Source organism: Micrasema longulum, unplaced genomic scaffold (assembly GCF_059751315.1).
Source record: "Micrasema longulum isolate JH-2025_06_02 unplaced genomic scaffold, ASM5975131v1 h1tg001195l, whole genome shotgun sequence".
Taxonomy (NCBI): domain Eukaryota; kingdom Metazoa; phylum Arthropoda; class Insecta; order Trichoptera; family Brachycentridae; genus Micrasema; species Micrasema longulum.
This window is the reverse complement of record NW_028278382.1, coordinates 175,142-188,282: the sequence shown is the minus strand read 5'-3', so window position 1 is coordinate 188,282 and position 13,141 is coordinate 175,142.

Sequence of the window (13,141 nt, the reverse complement as noted above, 5' to 3'; positions counted from 1 at the left end):
ACATGGCTGATGCCATTTTTATGTATAAAACTTTGAATAACATGATAGATTGCCCTAAGATACTGTCACTTATTAATTTTAGAGTCCCAGTAACGCAGACCAGAAACCAATCTCTTTTTAAAATTTCTAAATGTAAAACTAAATCTTTTCAAAATTCATTTGTAAATAGAACCTGCCATATGTGTAATCAAAAATTAAATTGTATTAATAATATATCTTTAACTTCCTTTAAAAGTGAAATTTCCAAAAATAATTCAAGTTATGATGTTGCGCCTTGAATCCGCAGCCTATATTATGCAGGTGATGTGCAGTTCTGTATGTAGGCACATAATAAATGAACACTGTATGGTCAACTATAGTTGTATTATTTATTGTAATGTGCAACTGTGTGACCAATATTCATTTACATTTCTAGTAATATTAGAAGTTTTGTATGATTAGTTATTTTATGTTATGTATAATTTTTATGTGACAACATTTACAATAACAATATTATGTGGAAGCCTCTAATTGAACTTTATGATATGTATTTATGGTATAACTGATTCTTATAAATGTACAAATGTCTGTTGGCTTTCCAATGAAATAAAATAAAATAAAATAAATAAATACACAAGGAGATAATATCGGGTAAAGATACCGCCCTGGTAATCTGCATTAAGATTGGCAGGTCAAAAAGATACAAGTTTTAGGTGTAAATAAATGTAAAATTAGAAAGCAGAACAAAAACAAAAAAAATATTTAAGTTTATTGCATTGGAAATAATCTTTCATCGACGTTTGTTTTTTTACTGTTTTATTCCCGTAAGTCAATATAATATTTTCGGCTTTGCAAATATAATTTTTTTGGCATCAGTTATTGAATGTGAGTAGTAGAATATTTTTAATCTTTCGAAGATAGTGCATGCTCCTGAAATGAAGGTACGGGCAGCGTCTTGCGTCTTAGCCAATCATCTTCAGAAACTTTAACTTGTTCTAATTGCCATTATACCTCTATTTCTCTTTCGAACGTTCTGCGCATTAGAACATACACAAAATATTAAAATATGTCAAATACGCATCGTAATTCAAACGATGAATGCGGTAAAATGGTGGATAGAGAAACGATCTATGCGATCAATTTTTTGTATGTTTTGTATGAAATTATTTCGGAGTTGGAACAAATAAACGACACATCCGGGAAAACGGTTATTCGAGGAACGATAGATAGAGGTTTCACTGTATATGCAAATATTTAATAACATTTATTAAAATATTTGACCACAAAGTTTATGCTTTAAATATTATTTAAATGTAAGTATTAAATTACAAATATAAGATGTTCTTAATTTTGATACACCATTATTTATTAAATAATATTTTTCCAATATATTTTTTGACTTGTATTAATTTTTAGTATGCGTTTTGTTTATTGATGTGTGTCACATGATTTATAAATATATCTATGTATTGATTTTTAGTATACGAGAGTCCCGACTTAACACAGAATTTCCTAGCAAGTCGAGATATGAAAACTAAAATTGTCTTATCATGTAAAGTGTATTATATGTAAAACAAATAAAAAGTGTCAATACACACATTTTGAATGGACAGCTTTACAGAGTACCTACAAATATATTTTACACCATACGAAATCAAATTAAAAAATGTAATATTTTTTTGTTTTTTTTCATTAGTTAAAATAAATCAAATCTAATATAATTCAAAAAGGTAAAAAACTTGTATAAATTAAACAAAAGTTTTTTTAAAAAAGACTCATTTTTAAATTAAATTTAGTTACAAATAAACTATACGAAGAAACTATATAACCTTATCGGCAATTAGTTAAAATAAAATCATATTAAAGAAAAATTAAAAAACGAAGAAAACAATAGTCAAAACTGCAATAAATGAAATTGGCTTGCTCACAGTAAAGCAACAAATTGAATTTGATATAGCAATTTTTATTCATAAAATAATTGAGGGGATAAATAAAATAAAAACAATAATAAAATTTAACCGACAATGTCATACATATAAAACAAGGGGTAAAAAAAAAGATTACCAATGAGGAGAAAAACAGAATCTTAAAACTCATTGTACAAGGGGTTGAAGCTGTACAATGAGTTACCTGAAGAAATAAAGGAAATATAAAAAATCTGAATATTTAAAAATAATTTGAAAAAATATGTTACTGAGAAATTTTGATACTTAAAAAAAATAATATTAAAAGTTTATATTAGTTCTTAAGATGTTATGAACTAACTTTATTGTTTTTATTAAGCATAAATAAATAAATAAACTTCAACAAAACAAAGAGTAAAATAGATTTAATCAATGTAATAAAATAAAATATACAGGTATAATTTATGAAAAAAATAATGTATCAGTACTTATACACCTAAAAACATTAAATTAATAATAAACTAAGATCTAACCACAAAAAAGAAAAAAAAGTCATTATTAAAACATAAAAAAATAATCGGGTTGTGGTCCCGTGGCTAGGTGTTACGGACTCACGAATTAGAAGTCCGAGGTTCGACCCCCACTCTACCCCAACTTAATTTCCCTTTTCTTATATTGAGTTATTTACAACTCGTTGAAAATGGCCATTAAAATTGAAATATGTAAAATTGACATTTTTATCGCTTTGTTGTGGTAAAGAGAAATTTAGAATTCAAATTTAAAATGCCTTTGATGCATTTTTTTAAAATGAACTTTTAAGTGTAAAATTTGAATTTTTACATGTGAAATACCAAGTCGTAGCGTTTTAACATTTAGAATGAAAATGTTTAAAGCAATTTCAGGATCAACCGGCCTATTAAAGACGTTCTTATCTTTTCAACGGTAAGTCGTAGCAGAGTGAAATTTAGAATCAAAACATTGCATTCCTTTGCTAAATCAACAGTGCTGTTTTCAAGCAAACTTTTTGGTATAAAGCTGAATTTTTAAACAAACTTTTTGGTATAAAGCTGAATTTTTAAACGGTAAATCGTAGTGACGTGATATTTAGAATGAACATGTAAATTGAATTTTCTAGATCAACCGCGGTGTCTTGGAAGGTAAAATTTTCAACGAGCTTTTTCGGTATAAAACCGTCATTTTCATCGGTAGATGTAGTAAAGCGAAATTTAGAATCGATTTTTAAACTGGCATTTCAACGATCGTGAAATAATCTATTTTTCAACATCAACCTTGTTAAACCAGCAAGGCAAGCCGAATATTAATTGTCCTTTTTTGGTATAAAAAACACACTAACGATAAATTGTAGCGACCACTATTTTATGATGAAATTACTAAGCAAGACACGTAAAATTAAAATAACGGCACAAGACTGTTTAAAACCAATGAAAATTGATTTTAATTCGATTCCAAGCAAAGCCGGTCGAAAATTCTAGTAAATATACAGGTGGCCAAATACTTAAAGTAAAAAAATTTAGGGGGTAGAACATTCCAAGGGGCTGTAAAAAAAGGCTAATGTGTTCAGTAAATTGTAAACTGTTCATTACGCCACTGTCATCTGAAAAATAATGTTTTGGGATAAATATAAACTTCTCAAATCTTTTGTTTTTCTTTATTTGTTTATCATTAAGTATGTTACTGAAGAAGAAAAAATAACACGTATCGTTTAATCGGAAGTATTATTAAATTCTCACTTTTTATTGAATAATGATATTTCTCAAGAGTGTATCGGGGACGATAATACTGATATTTTTTTAGATCTGGTGTCAAGAGCCACATTGTACCTATTTAAAAAACTTGAGAAATGAATAAGCTTTCGCACATTAAATTATTTTTTTTGATAAAAAAATAATCTTGGGAAGTAGGTACTTTTTAAAAAATTATTCGAAAGCCTTTTTATTCCTAAAGTCTTTAAAATATACATGATTTTTTTTTTAATATCGGTGTCGGCGTCTCCGATACACTATTGAAAAATACTATTATTCAATAAATCGAAGGAATTTAATAAAACTTTCTATTAATTAATGTTTGGATAATTTATATAGCGCCATTTTTGTGAAAATCACCTCAAGGGCGCTGAAATTGAATGACACGTGCTATTTTTTTCTTCAATAACATACTTGATATTCAACAAACGAAGAAATGTTTAAAAATAAAGTTAATATTAAAAAAAAAAAAAGAAATCAGACAACGGTGGCGAAATAAATTAAAAAAACAATAAAAAAAATATATCTCAGAAACGATTTGTAATTTGTTGAACACATTTGCCCTTTTTACAGCCCTTGGGGTGCTCTACCCCTTACATTTTTCTACGTCAAGTATTTGGCCACATGTATAATTTTTTTTTAAATACCAAAAATATTTTTGAAATATTTTTTAATAATCTAAACTCTGAAATATGAAATAAAATAAAATGATGGAAAATATACGGCTGTAGATACGGTGATCACTCCCAGTCTCGCTACAGCTAGGGGCCGAGTTTCTCTATATAATGTTAATACCTTCACAATATTATGTAGCCGCTCTCGGATGCTAATACTGGAACCGGTATTTGGACTTACAGGCGTAGCCCGAATGCGGTCCAGGGGCGCCCAATCGCGGGGTCGTCGAAACAACAGGGAAACGTCACATACTGCGAATACCGTTAAAAATATATGAAATGGATTTAGAATAATTAACTGTATTTTCAAAATCAATATGGATATTGCGGAGAAATGTTTTCATACATAAATTTAAAAAAGAAATTTTATAAAAATACGTCGCTAAAAAAAAGTGACGTGACAAGATTTGTGATATCGTTCTTCACAAATTTCAATGGGTAGGAAGAAATAAACATGAATCGTGACGTATTAGGGGCGTGGCCAATGGAAATATCGTTTTTGCGGTAATTCAAAATGACAAATTTGAGCACATTTTTTATGCTACTATAAAAAGCAAAAAAACTTTTTTAGCTGGACAGTATTCAAAAGACCTTTATTACTTTAAAAATGTTTTTAAAAATGTGATATTTCCCTATTATTCGTTCAATTTCATTGCGGGCTAGATTTCATACCATCCATGCGCTCTGCAGCTGCAAGACGTCTCTAACTTCTGTTATCTGTAATAGTAAATTTTTTCATAATAATGAAGTTTATTGCTATGGGAAATTATATTAAAAAACGTAAAAATTACAGCATTTTTTTGTACCGTTAAGTTTCTCGAAAATGGATGAAAAAAATAATAAAAATGGTTTTAACAAATTTGAAACATGTCACAGATTCTTGTGAATAAATCGATGAGTTATAGCGTTATAATAGATTTCCGATTTCCGGGTAGCCATTTATTTCAACATTTAGTATGTTTTGATAGCTACTTGGTTCTACTTTTAAATGTCAGCAGAACTCACCGATGACAACTCACGACGTCGCGGGTTGAATAATTTATTTAAAATGAAGAATTTAAAAAAAATCACAGTGATGTAATGTAATGTAATCATACGATACCGACATAAAAATGTTTTATTCTTTCGCTGCGCGACGTTTAATTACTGGTCCGAGCTGACGTTGCGTCGGGTTACGCGTTGCGGGCCAGAACGGTGTTCGGCCCTGCCAACTTTACGGCTTGATGGTGATGACCTCCACAACATAATGGAAAGTGAAAGCATGCGCATTATTAAAGAAAAGCGAAAATAAAAATGTTTTTTTCAACCATCGACACGTATTTCAATAAACATCTGGACAACACGCTTAATAGGATATAAATCTAAGCAATATCTCGCTGCAGTCTCCTGCAATGGTCTCTTCGCGTAGACAAAATCCAAACTTCTACACTACTCCGGAAAACGGCTTTCGTTTCGGAGAACTTAATATGTTAATCCGGGACATTGAACCTTCTAGGGTCCACAAAAGAGAAATTTCTCTGAGCAAAAGTCATACGTGTTTTTTGTATTAAATCATTCAAATTACAGGAAAACTCCACACGAGCATTCCGCTGAGATCTTCTCTTGTAACCGCGTGACTAGAAATTTTACAATGACTCTTTAAAAAAATGTTTAATGGTACCTTCATAAATTGAAACAATGTCTCTGATGGGAAAGGGGGGGGGGACATCGAAGCATCGATCCAAGTATAAAATAGGAATGATATTTTGTCTCCTGCCTGCAAAATTTCCAGCTTATTTTTGTTTTATTTTATCAAACAAATTTATTGCGCTCACAGCGCTATATCTCAGTATAATTACAGCGTTATTACAACAACAAAAAAAACCTAACACAGCACCAATTACGTACACAGCACATATACATAATACCATTTCTGACAGGACAACAAATTGTGACAAGAATATGTTTAACGCGTGACTACTTGTATTAAAAATGGTGTTTGTTTTTTATAATTTTTCAAAAATAGGCTTAGTATTATTAATTGAGGATAGTGTTATTATTCGAGGCTAAATATTGTTAAAAAAGGCTAAATTGTATTATTGTTAATGAGACCCAGCTTCCGTTGGTAGCGGAGAGCTGAGTCGTTAAATATATCAAGATCGCTCATCTTCTCAAATTTGGCAAAATGACTAATCGCTCTTCCTAATAGAGAGTTCTGAGCTGATCTGGTGTTGAACTGGTCGTTGCCCAGTAACGTGGTGTGTCCAGGTCGACGAAGGGGAATATTAAAATTGATTGCAGCCAGCAAATCGGCACGGCTCATCAAGAGTACGAAGAACCCCTCGCTTCGACACCTCTGGTATCCAATAAGCCAAGGCGCAGGCAATAAAACAGTATTAACAAATGTTGAATCGAATCCCACTTACTTTCTACGGATGCCGGAGTATTTTTTTTATTGAAATCCAATTTGTTACGTAGATTAACCTCTAAACAAGCAATCATATTTATTGCCCGAACTTACAAGAAGAATTCGGATGACGTAACGCAAACTGTCTTTAAGAGTTAGGAAACTAAATTCTTAAATCATATCAAAATATTTTTATTCTGTACGTTTCGTGAACAATATTTCCAGTTTGTCCAAATGTTCGTAGACGAGAACGGTTTCTACCCCCCTAGGAGTTATAAATACGCTTTCTGCATAACTACGTTCATTTCATAGTCCATGGACTGGTAACTGAAGCGTAAAGCCAATCATCTTACCTTCATATAGCGAAAATTATTAAGATGAGCTGCTGTTGGAGTACCATTGCAGTGACCTATCCATCATTTTGCCTTTAGTACATCATCTCTTTTCTATTTAGTTTTCCTATTTAGTTTTTCTACTTGGTTTTTCGTATTTTTTATTTTCTCTATCTATCCTCGCCTCTGTTGCATTAACCATGATTTGGTCTGACACACGTTTTGTATATCCGAATTATGTTTCCAATAATCATGTGTTCATTGTACTATACGACCTTTCTTAGGCATCCAGATGTTTACTAACTGAGATAAAAATGTTCTCATCATCACTATGGCAGCATCATCTGCATGCCATGTGATGTTAATGACCTTATCTCCCTTAGTATACATTCACTACTTTTTTTATACTTAAACGCGATTTTTGAAATATATTTATTCTGCTTGTGTAAGAAAAGGTTTTAGGTGTATATATTGTTGTGCTATATTTAGTTGTAAAGGTGCTAAACTTGCTTTGTTTCTTTGTTGTTCTGAATATGTGTTATTTTCTAAATGTTAATAGTATTTATGTCCCGAATTGAGTTGTTGTCACTCCTGGGAATGTAATTCAACGTATTATACTTGTAAAATACTTTGTGTTATATGATTTATAAATAAAAAATAAAAAAATACCTTTTTTTTTCTCGCTTCAACACATCTTCTCACGCACGCGCGCCGATTATTCCGATTTTTGACATGTCCATCTTCAAGTATTTGTTGGATTTGGTCATGCCATGTCTTTCTTCGTCTTCCTCTACTTCTGCATCCATCAGCATTGCAAAAATTCTAAGCCGTTCTTTCGCTGTCCATTCGCTCTACATGTCCAAACCAGCGCAGAGCTCCTTTCTTGATTTTGTCGATAATGCTTGTCTCAGCCTTACATAATGTACGGATCTCAACATTTGTGCATCTATCGTGCGTAGTTTTACCAGACAGTCGCCTGAGAAATCGATCAATATATTGCAAATAAAATAAATAAATATTAACTCAAAATAATAATTAATTAAAAACATTGAAAATAATTTGTTATTTAAGTAATAGAAATAACATCAAACGTTTAAAATTATAATAAAATATAAATCAATTAATATTGTAACTATATATACAACTAGCAGACCTGACAGACGTTGTCCTGCCCAAACGTTGGCTTACTTGCTATAAGTTAATCAATTGGTTGCTGCACATCGATAGGGACGAGGTTGTAATTTTTTTTAAAGTTCGAGATTAGCAATTAGCAAAAATTTACATCTCTGTTTTCCTTCCATACTTACTTTTATTTGCTTTTTAAATTGAAATTTTTTTCATTATATATTTTTGTATAATTTAATTTAGTGCGTACTATTATTTGGCATTTGATTTATTGCTCCTATTTCTTATATTTCTTACTATAGTATTGAGTGAGTTTCTAGAAAACATATCTCAATTATCATCTCAATTTTGTTTTTATATATATATTCTTTTTCTGTTGATTTCAGTGATACTGTTATTTTGTTTTTTTTAATACTTCTATATTTTACTATTATTTTGTCGATTTTAATGATACCACTATTTTGTATATTTGATTGTGTGATTCTTAATTTGTAAAATTTATATTTTAAAAATTATTTATGACTATCTTTTTTGCATTGTTCTTTGGAATTTTATTATTTATTACGTTTACCTTTTTTTCTAGATTGTTATTCTATGTCATTATAATTTGATCTAATTAATTTTACTTTATATTTTTATTGTTATTTATTGTGGCTTGACACGGGCATAGCCTAAAAAGCCTTAATAAGTTGATTAATATTTAAACTAGTGTAATTTTGAATGAATAAATAAATAAATAAGCTAGTTCACCAAACGTTATTTTGGTATTAGATTTTTTAATAAAGTATAAGTGAGATTTGACATTGAGTTCGACATTTCAATCTTTTCGTTTCGTCATTGTGTGATTTGCCGTTGGCCAAAGCAAAATAAAAAAAAGTGCAGTATCACCGTATATATAATTCTTCTGTACGTGTGATGAATAATTAATATTCAAATATTGAATTTAAGTAGGTACCTAGGTACTTTTTCATGGTTGAATTACAAAATATAAAATAATTTATTTTCAAACATAAAGATCTTTATGCAAATGTCAAACTTTGTTCTTCTACCATAAGGGGTGCACTTCATGATGGAATGCGATTTTCAAAAATGGACCAAATGTCAGTTAATAAGCGATTAAGCGATTTTTGCGATACTTATAGGGGAAGGGTGTACAAAATGACATAGGCGGGTAAAACGACATAGTAATCATATCTCAGATACCAAACTCTTGGTCATATTTGAACCTGCACAAGAATGAGCACTGGTACGACACATAAATACTCACCAATATTTAGAACGCTTATGGCGACCGCCCGAGGAGGACGTGTTGCGGGTTACTTTGTGAAACAAAACAATATTTTTGTTGCGCGGACACCGAAGGTATTATTATTGTTTTATTTGTATTATTCTACAACACAAACTGAAAGGATATGTTGTGTCATTGTTTATCTTTATGAAAAACTATAGTTTTGTTAAAATTTACTAAGTGCAATGTGATATTTTTTTATGTTTTTAAAAACTCACGTAGTGGGGCAAAACGACATATGTACCGGTAGGGTAAAATGATATACTATGTCATTTTTCCTTACTTAATACTTTTTTTTCTTTGGAAGAATAATAATGCTTCGCAATTATGTGCGTAAAACATGACATTTGAATACAACTCCAAATATATCAGAGGCTAAAGCCAAAGGTTCCTAAAAACATATCCTGGAAAAGTGTAAACAAGGTATATGTAAAAAAAATATTATTAATTCAGACACTGAAGACCTTCTACTTACAGACGATGAAGATGAAGTGCTCATGCATTTATTGTAATGAGTTATATACGAGATCAAAGCCAGGTGAAACATAGTTAAAATGCAGAAAGTGTGGAAACTGGGTTCATGCAGAATGTGCTGGTTTAAATAAAAAAACCAAGATTTTTGTTTGTGAAGTGTGCATTCAATATTTTAATTCTTTAATATTCATAAAGAAACTTATCAATTCTGTTTTTAAAAAGTGTTGAATAATCATCCCATCTAAGATTATATCGTATGTCATTTTGTACACCCGATGGGGCAAAACGGTTTTTTGCAGTATGTTTTTATTTTTGTATTTTTGTTTGATAGATTTGTATTTTTTCCTACAACAACAGTGCTAAGATGTTAAAAAAAGTGTACATTTTGAAGCAAAGAGATTTTTTACTAAATATGTTACCAATTATTTTTTTTTTCATTTTACGAAAAAATCTATGTCATTTTGAACACCCTTCCCCTACACTAAAGAAAATAATAATTATCCAGTCTTGTATCCGTCATTATTTCTAGCAGGGACGCTGCACTACAGCACCCTCGAATCTCGTCGTCAGATTTTCCTCGGGAAACATTTCTATAAGCTGATATCTGGAAGTATATATAATCCAAATATACTGAAAGAGATCAGTTTGTATGTTCCCGATATTTATACTAGAGCTAGATCTCGTGCACTGTTTTACACACCCAGAAGTACGCACACAAATGCAAGTCAGAATTCACCTATTAATAGGGAGATTCGCTTGCTGAATACGGCTTCTGCGGATAATATGGATCTATTTTTCTGTACATATCGGCAGTTTAGCTGCTACCTGCTTTCTATTCATTAACTTTTAACTTATATTTACAGTCTGCATTACTCGATAGTCCAGCCCGTAAAGTAATGCAGACTACAATTTGTCAAATAAATAAATAAACAAATAATCATGCATGAAGCACCGCTTATTTAAATGTTATTTATTACACTAATTTAATCAAGTCGCAGTGAAAGGATTGTTGATTTGTAGGTACTACGTTTGACAATTTCAACACTAAGGGTTAGCAACACTACTTCCCTTTGATAGGAGAGGACGGCACAAAATGTTAGTAGACATTGGGCTCCCTGGACAATATGCCAGATTTAATTTACCAACCATTCTCTCGAAGGCGAGAATTTCACAAGTTTTGGTCACTATTAAAAGAAACAAATTATTCTTCAATGTCAATGTTTTATCATGTCGTACACAAAAACATTTTATTTCCGTTATATCGTGGATGGAGTAAAGCTTGAACGAGCGTCGACGTCCAGGGATCTCGGGGTGCTGTTCGACACTAGAACGCTGAAGTTATCAATTGATCTACATATAATAGCATTATGCAGTAATTCACGTAAAATGCTTGTATTTGTTCTTAGGAATGCCAAGATTTTTTCAAGTATTCAGGTTTCGAAAACATTGGATAATTCTTTGGTACGAAGAGGTTGGAATTTTGTTCAATCATTTGGTCGCCAAATCAAACCACACATTCCTGGTACAGAGACTGAAGAAAAAAATACTGCGTTATCTGTTTCTCAGGGAGTATGGATATTACCCGTACCTACCAGGAATGCTGGGCTACTAATCATTGTGGAAGAGAAGAGATATTTATTTGGGTTTTCACTTTTTCGACTGATTTGGTGGTCGCATACAAAATTGATATATTTTGAATGAATTCGGTCTATTTGTCGCTGATAATTATCTTTCACAAAGGCAGTCCAGGTTGTTCTACCTACCATGATGCAGAACCAACCTGCTAATGATTATAGGTAGAGCAATTGTATTATTCAAACGTATCGCATCGGATGTCGATATATTTCATGATAGTGGGATTTCTCTTAGGAAGTGGTCGCGCCACTCGCCAGAAGCTGATTGACACTCAAATAACTGGTTCGCGGATTTGCGTTATCTTCACATTCTTTGCCACTGAACCTTAATACAAATGAATGCAATTACCTACCTTGTACTGGGGTTCTGGCACCTTATTGTTCGGACTTCTCTCGCGGAAGGCAGGATCAGATCCTGCGGTCAGGAAGGATTGGAATTTGTCGGTTTCTTGATAATTAATATGCGATATTACTATACAAGAACTTATTGATCGCTAAAACAAATTATTGGCAAGCTCGCTGGGAAGATGAAAGCACGTGTTCACTCGGTGACAGATTGGTGTGTTTGTTATAAAGGCCAGAGAGAAAAAAAAAATGGTATCCACAATAGGATAATTGCAACATCTAAACCAGGGCTCAGTAAGTAGCAAACAAATTAAGCGCCTCACAAATTTATCGCCAGCCAGCATTGTCGCCTTCTCCTACGTCAATCCAGCATCCCTTAGTACCACCGCTGGATAAAGCCAAAGGTCGTCGAATATGGTTTTCCAAGACGGCAGAAGCCCGCAAGTGGGATGAAGAGGCAAGTTGGGCTAAGGCTTTTCCGAGGCATCTGCAGCACGTGTCCAAGCCAGGTCCCCCGCCGCCCGCCGCATCCCTAAAAGGCTCGTTTTGTTTATTTATTTAACTCTATAAATATATATAAAGGCAGGCATATTGCCTTACCGTTCAGATTGAGAAAATTACAAGAACATGGACATACTTTAAGTAATTATACAGAATCTTATAATTTTATGCATAAATTGAAACAAAAATTACAAAAAATCTACACTGTACTATGTGGAGAGGAAAGGAGATGGGAATCAAAGAAGAAGGGGAAAATAATAACTCAAACATTTAGATAGTTACATATCTTGATTGAAATTTAAATAAAGCAGGGGCGTCTTTTTATTAGTTAGATCATTCCATAATCGATCAGCTACTACTGCGAAAGCGGAGGACAAGAAAAAAGTGGTGAATGGATATTGAAAGGGTTCTCTAGTTACTAGAACGAAGAGATAGTCCATGTTGTGAAATAGGTTGGAAGAGCTCTCTCAGATAAACAGGCGAAGTGGGATTACCTCTTAAGTTAAAAGTTGCTCTAAACAGTGTTGATAAATTTATTTAATTTCTAGCTTTTTTTTGTTTAAATAAAATAAATTGACAATGAAAAGCTTTAATTGACTAACTGACCATTTTTGAAATATAAATATAACCCGATTTTCACGGTGCGATGATAGGTGATGGCTCCAAAGACAAATGTAAACAAACGGTAATGGGATACGTTGCCCCGTGTAAGATTTTCATATTATTTGTGTTGGTC